This window comes from Larus michahellis, unplaced genomic scaffold, assembly GCF_964199755.1.
Source record: "Larus michahellis unplaced genomic scaffold, bLarMic1.1 SCAFFOLD_39, whole genome shotgun sequence".
NCBI classification, from domain to species: domain Eukaryota; kingdom Metazoa; phylum Chordata; class Aves; order Charadriiformes; family Laridae; genus Larus; species Larus michahellis.
This window is the reverse complement of record NW_027436461.1, coordinates 1,957,626-1,965,013: the sequence shown is the minus strand read 5'-3', so window position 1 is coordinate 1,965,013 and position 7,388 is coordinate 1,957,626.

The following is a 7,388-nucleotide window of genomic DNA, read 5'->3' as shown; positions in this document are numbered from 1 at the left end:
AGTGAAACCCTATGTCAGAGACACTGAGAAGAAGCCCCAATGTTCCCTCCAGGCACTTTCAGTGTGGGTGCCTTCTCCACGTGGTTCCTGGTTTCACTGCAGCTCTGAAGAGAACGTTAGCAAAGAGGTAACCGGGACAGTGAAAACAGTACTCAAAGACAGGGAGAGCAAGCTCTCTCTTGGCACTTTGGATGTGGGACATACAGCGAGATGTTTGCTGCTTTTGCGTTTGGCTGTTGGGAGATTTACAGCACAAAGATATCTAGTTGATTTGAAGCAGTTCCGAGAAAGTCTAAACATAATCCCCACTTCTCCCTCCTGGCACTTTCCATGTGGGAGATATAGCAGGATGTATATTGGTTTTGAGGACAACTCAATGGACAGTGTAGGGAGAAAAGGTCCTGGCTCCTTGAATGCCGTTTCTGGAGACACTGCGATCAATGTGGGAGATATGTCAAGATGTGTGTTTGTTTTGAGGACGGCTCTCTGGAGAGTCTTAGCAAAGAGGTCACACAGATAATCAGAGCAATTCTCAGAGGCACTGAGAACAAGCTCCACAATTCCCTCCTGGCACTTTCCCTGTAGGAGATACCGCAAGACGTTTCTGTATATTGGGCACAGCGCTCTGCACGGTGTTAGCAGAGACTTTCCCGGGACAGTGAAACCCTATGTCAGAGACACTGAGAAGAAGCCCCAATGTTCCCTCCAGGCACTTTCAGTGTGGGTGCCTTCTCCACGTGGTTCCTGGTTTCACTGCGGCTCTGAAGAGAACGTTAGCAAAGAGGTAACCGGGACACTGAAAACAGTACTCAAAGACAGGGAGAGCAAGCTCTCTCTTGGCACTTTGGATGTGGGACATACAGCGAGATGTTTGCTGCTTTTGCGTTTGGCTGTTGGGAGATTTACAGCACAAAGATATCTAGTTGATTTGAAGCAGTTCCGAGAAAGTCTAAACATAATCCCCACTTCTCCCTCCTGGCACTTTCCATGTGGGAGATATAGCAGGATGTATATTGGTTTTGAGGACAACTCAATGGACAGTGTAGGGAGAAAAGGTCCTGGCTCCTTGAATGCCGTTTCTGGAGACACTGCGATCAATGTGGGAGATATGTCAAGATGTGTGTTTGTTTTGAGGACGGCTCTCTGGAGAGTCTTAGCAAAGAGGTCACACAGATAATCAGAGCAATTCTCAGAGGCACTGAGAACAAGCTCCACAATTCCCTCCTGGCACTTTCCCTGTAGGAGATACCGCAAGACGTTTCTGTATATTGGGCACAGCGCTCTGCACGGTGTTAGCAGAGACTTTCCCGGGACAGTGAAACCCTATGTCAGAGACACTGAGAAGAAGCCCCAATGTTCCCTCCAGGCACTTTCAGTGTGGGTGCCTTCTCCACGTGGTTCCTGGTTTCACTGCGGCTCTGAAGAGAACGTTAGCAAAGAGGTAACCGGGACACTGAAAACAGTACTCAAAGACAGGGAGAGCAAGCTCTCTCTTGGCACTTTGGATGTGGGACATACAGCGAGATGTTTGCTGCTTTTGCGTTTGGCTGTTGGGAGATTTACAGCACAAAGATATCTAGTTGATTTGAAGCAGTTCCGAGAAAGTCTAAACATAATCCCCACTTCTCCCTCCTGGCACTTTCCATGTGGGAGATATAGCAGGATGTATATTGGTTTTGAGGACAACTCAATGGACAGTGTAGGGAGAAAAGGTCCTGGCTCCTTGAATGCCGTTTCTGGAGACACTGCGATCAATGTGGGAGATATGTCAAGATGTGTGTTTGTTTTGAGGACGGCTCTCTGGAGAGTCTTAGCAAAGAGGTCACACAGATAATCAGAGCAATTCTCAGAGGCCCTGAGAACAAGCTCGACAATTCCCTCCTGGCACTTTCCCTGTAGGAGATACCGCAAGACGTTTCTGTATATTGGGCACAGCGCTCTGCACGGTGTTAGCAGAGACTTTCCCGGGACAGTGAAACCCTATGTCAGAGACACTGAGAAGAAGCCCCAATGTTCCCTCCAGGCACTTTCAGTGTGGGTGCCTTCTCCACGTGGTTCCTGGTTTCACTGCGGCTCTGAAGAGAACGTTAGCAAAGAGGTAACCGGGACAGTGAAAACAGTACTCAAAGACAGGGAGAGCAAGCTCTCTCTTGGCACTTTGGATGTGGGACATACAGCGAGATGTTTGCTGCTTTTGCGTTTGGCTGTTGGGAGATTTACAGCACAAAGATATCTAGTTGATTTGAAGCAGTTCCGAGAAAGTCTAAACATAATCCCCACTTCTCCCTCCTGGCACTTTCCATGTGGGAGATATAGCAGGATGTATATTGGTTTTGAGGACAACTCAATGGACAGTGTAGGGAGAAAAGGTCCTGGCTCCTTGAATGCCGTTTCTGGAGACACTGCGATCAATGTGGGAGATATGTCAAGATGTGTGTTTGTTTTGAGGACGGCTCTCTGGAGAGTCTTAGCAAAGAGGTCACACAGATAATCAGAGCAATTCTCAGAGACACTGAGAACAAGCTCCACAATTCCCTCCTGGCACTTTCCCTGTAGGAGATACCGCAAGACGTTTCTGTATATTGGGCACAGCGCTCTGCACGGTGTTAGCAGAGACTTTCCCGGGACAGTGAAACCCTATGTCAGAGACACTGAGAAGAAGCCCCAATGTTCCCTCCAGGCACTTTCAGTGTGGGTGCCTCCTCCACGTGGTTCCTGGTTTCACTGCAGCTCTGAAGAGAACGTTAGCAAAGAGGTAACCGGGACAGTGAAAACAGTACTCAAAGACAGGGAGAGCAAGCTCTCTCTTGGCACTTTGGATGTGGGACATACAGCGAGATGTTTGCTGCTTTTGCGTTTGGCTGTTGGGAGATTTACAGCACAAAGATATCTAGTTGATTTGAAGCAGTTCCGAGAAAGTCTAAACATAATCCCCACTTCTCCCTCCTGGCACTTTCCATGTGGGAGATATAGCAGGATGTATATTGGTTTTGAGGACAACTCAATGGACAGTGTAGGGAGAAAAGGTCCTGGCTCCTTGAATGCCGTTTCTGGAGACACTGCGATCAATGTGGGAGATATGTCAAGATGTGTGTTTGTTTTGAGGACGGCTCTCTGGAGAGTCTTAGCAAAGAGGTCACACAGATAATCAGAGCAATTCTCAGAGGCCCTGAGAACAAGCTCCACAATTCCCTCCTGGCACTTTCCCTGTAGGAGATACCGCAAGACGTTTCTGTACATTGGGCACAGCGCTCTGCACGGTGTTAGCAGAGACTTTCCCGGGACAGTGAAACCCTATGTCAGAGACACTGAGAAGAAGCCCCAATGTTCCCTCCAGGCACTTTCAGTGTGGGTGCCTTCTCCACGTGGTTCCTGGTTTCACTGCGGCTCTGAAGAGAACGTTAGCAAAGAGGTAACCGGGACAGTGAAAACAGTACTCAAAGACAGGGAGAGCAAGCTCTCTCTTGGCACTTTGGATGTGGGACATACAGCGAGATGTTTGCTGCTTTTGCGTTTGGCTGTTGGGAGATTTACAGCACAAAGATATCTAGTTGATTTGAAGCAGTTCCGAGAAAGTCTAAACATAATCCCCACTTCTCCCTCCTGGCACTTTCCATGTGGGAGATATAGCAGGATGTATATTGGTTTTGAGGACAACTCAATGGACAGTGTAGGGAGAAAAGGTCCTGGCTCCTTGAATGCCGTTTCTGGAGACACTGCGATCAATGTGGGAGATATGTCAAGATGTGTGTTTGTTTTGAGGACGGCTCTCTGGAGAGTCTTAGCAAAGAGGTCACACAGATAATCAGAGCAATTCTCAGAGACACTGAGAACAAGCTCCACAATTCCCTCCTGGCACTTTCCCTGTAGGAGATACCGCAAGACGTTTCTGTATATTGGGCACAGCGCTCTGCACGGTGTTAGCAGAGACTTTCCCGGGACAGTGAAACCCTATGTCAGAGACACTGAGAAGAAGCCCCAATGTTCCCTCCAGGCACTTTCAGTGTGGGTGCCTTCTCCACGTGGTTCCTGGTTTCACTGCAGCTCTGAAGAGAACGTTAGGAAAGAGGTAACCGGGACAGTGAAAACAGTACTCAAAGACAGGGAGAGCAAGCTCTCTCTTGGCACTTTGGATGTGGGACATACAGCGAGATGTTTGCTGCTTTTGCGTTTGGCTGTTGGGAGATTTACAGCACAAAGATATCTAGTTGATTTGAAGCAGTTCCGAGAAAGTCTAAACATAATCCCCACTTCTCCCTCCTGGCACTTTCCATGTGGGAGATATAGCAGGATGTATATTGGTTTTGAGGACAACTCAATGGACAGTGTAGGGAGAAAAGGTCCTGGCTCCTTGAATGCCGTTTCTGGAGACACTGCGATCAATGTGGGAGATATGTCAAGATGTGTGTTTGTTTTGAGGACGGCTCTCTGGAGAGTCTTAGCAAAGAGGTCACACAGATAATCAGAGCAATTCTCAGAGGCCCTGAGAACAAGCTCCACAATTCCCTCCTGGCACTTTCCCTGTAGGAGATACCGCAAGACGTTTCTGTATATTGGGCACAGCGCTCTGCACGGTGTTAGCAGAGACTTTCCCGGGACAGTGAAACCCTATGTCAGAGACACTGAGAAGAAGCCCCAATGTTCCCTCCAGGCACTTTCAGTGTGGGTGCCTTCTCCACGTGGTTCCTGGTTTCACTGCAGCTCTGAAGAGAACGTTAGCAAAGAGGTAACCGGGACAGTGAAAACAGTACTCAAAGACAGGGAGAGCAAGCTCTCTCTTGGCACTTTGGATGTGGGACATACAGCGAGATGTTTGCTGCTTTTGCGTTTGGCTGTTGGGAGATTTACAGCACAAAGATATCTAGTTGATTTGAAGCAGTTCCGAGAAAGTCTAAACATAATCCCCACTTCTCCCTCCTGGCACTTTCCATGTGGGAGATATAGCAGGATGTATATTGGTTTTGAGGACAACTCAATGGACAGTGTAGGGAGAAAAGGTCCTGGCTCCTTGAATGCCGTTTCTGGAGACACTGCGATCAATGTGGGAGATATGTCAAGATGTGTGTTTGTTTTGAGGACGGCTCTCTGGAGAGTCTTAGCAAAGAGGTCACACAGATAATCAGAGCAATTCTCAGAGGCCCTGAGAACAAGCTCCACAATTCCCTCCTGGCACTTTCCCTGTAGGAGATACCGCAAGACGTTTCTGTATATTGGGCACAGCGCTCTGCACGGTGTTAGCAGAGACTTTCCCGGGACAGTGAAACCCTATGTCAGAGACACTGAGAAGAAGCCCCAATGTTCCCTCCAGGCACTTTCAGTGTGGGTGCCTTCTCCACGTGGTTCCTGGTTTCACTGCGGCTCTGAAGAGAACGTTAGCAAAGAGGTAACCGGGACAGTGAAAACAGTACTCAAAGACAGGGAGAACAAGCTCTCTCTTGGCACTTTGGATGTGGGACATACAGCGAGATGTTTGCTGCTTTTGCGTTTGGCTGTTGGGAGATTTACAGCACAAAGATATCTAGTTGATTTGAAGCAGTTCCGAGAAAGTCTAAACATAATCCCCACTTCTCCCTCCTGGCACTTTCCATGTGGGAGATATAGCAGGATGTATATTGGTTTTGAGGACAACTCAATGGACAGTGTAGGGAGAAAAGGTCCTGGCTCCTTGAATGCCGTTTCTGGAGACACTGCGATCAATGTGGGAGATATGTCAAGATGTGTGTTTGTTTTGAGGACGGCTCTCTGGAGAGTCTTAGCAAAGAGGTCACACAGATAATCAGAGCAATTCTCAGAGGCACTGAGAACAAGCTCCACAATTCCCTCCTGGCACTTTCCCTGTAGGAGATACCGCAAGACGTTTCTGTACATTGGGCACAGCGCTCTGCACGGTGTTAGCAGAGACTTTCCCGGGACAGTGAAACCCTATGTCAGAGACACTGAGAAGAAGCCCCAATGTTCCCTCCAGGCACTTTCAGTGTGGGTGCCTTCTCCACGTGGTTCCTGGTTTCACTGCGGCTCTGAAGAGAACGTTAGCAAAGAGGTAACCGGGACAGTGAAAACAGTACTCAAAGACAGGGAGAGCAAGCTCTCTCTTGGCACTTTGGATGTGGGACATACAGCGAGATGTTTGCTGCTTTTGCGTTTGGCTGTTGGGAGATTTACAGCACAAAGATATCTAGTTGATTTGAAGCAGTTCCGAGAAAGTCTAAACATAATCCCCACTTCTCCCTCCTGGCACTTTCCATGTGGGAGATATAGCAGGATGTATATTGGTTTTGAGGACAACTCAATGGACAGTGTAGGGAGAAAAGGTCCTGGCTCCTTGAATGCCGTTTCTGGAGACACTGCGATCAATGTGGGAGATATGTCAAGATGTGTGTTTGTTTTGAGGACGGCTCTCTGGAGAGTCTTAGCAAAGAGGTCACACAGATAATCAGAGCAATTCTCAGAGACACTGAGAACAAGCTCCACAATTCCCTCCTGGCACTTTCCCTGTAGGAGATACCGCAAGACGTTTCTGTATATTGGGCACAGCGCTCTGCACGGTGTTAGCAGAGACTTTCCCGGGACAGTGAAACCCTATGTCAGAGACACTGAGAAGAAGCCCCAATGTTCCCTCCAGGCACTTTCAGTGTGGGTGCCTCCTCCACGTGGTTCCTGGTTTCACTGCAGCTCTGAAGAGAACGTTAGCAAAGAGGTAACCGGGACAGTGAAAACAGTACTCAAAGACAGGGAGAGCAAGCTCTCTCTTGGCACTTTGGATGTGGGACATACAGCGAGATGTTTGCTGCTTTTGCGTTTGGCTGTTGGGAGATTTACAGCACAAAGATATCTAGTTGATTTGAAGCAGTTCCGAGAAAGTCTAAACATAATCCCCACTTCTCCCTCCTGGCACTTTCCATGTGGGAGATATAGCAGGATGTATATTGGTTTTGAGGACAACTCAATGGACAGTGTAGGGAGAAAAGGTCCTGGCTCCTTGAATGCCGTTTCTGGAGACACTGCGATCAATGTGGGAGATATGTCAAGATGTGTGTTTGTTTTGAGGACGGCTCTCTGGAGAGTCTTAGCAAAGAGGTCACACAGATAATCAGAGCAATTCTCAGAGGCCCTGAGAACAAGCTCCACAATTCCCTCCTGGCACTTTCCCTGTAGGAGATACCGCAAGACGTTTCTGTATATTGGGCACAGCGCTCTGCACGGTGTTAGCAGAGACTTTCCCGGGACAGTGAAACCCTATGTCAGAGACACTGAGAAGAAGCCCCAATGTTCCCTCCAGGCACTTTCAGTGTGGGTGCCTTCTCCACGTGGTTCCTGGTTTCACTGCAGCTCTGAAGAGAACGTTAGCAAAGAGGTAACCGGGACAGTGAAAACAGTACTCAAAGACA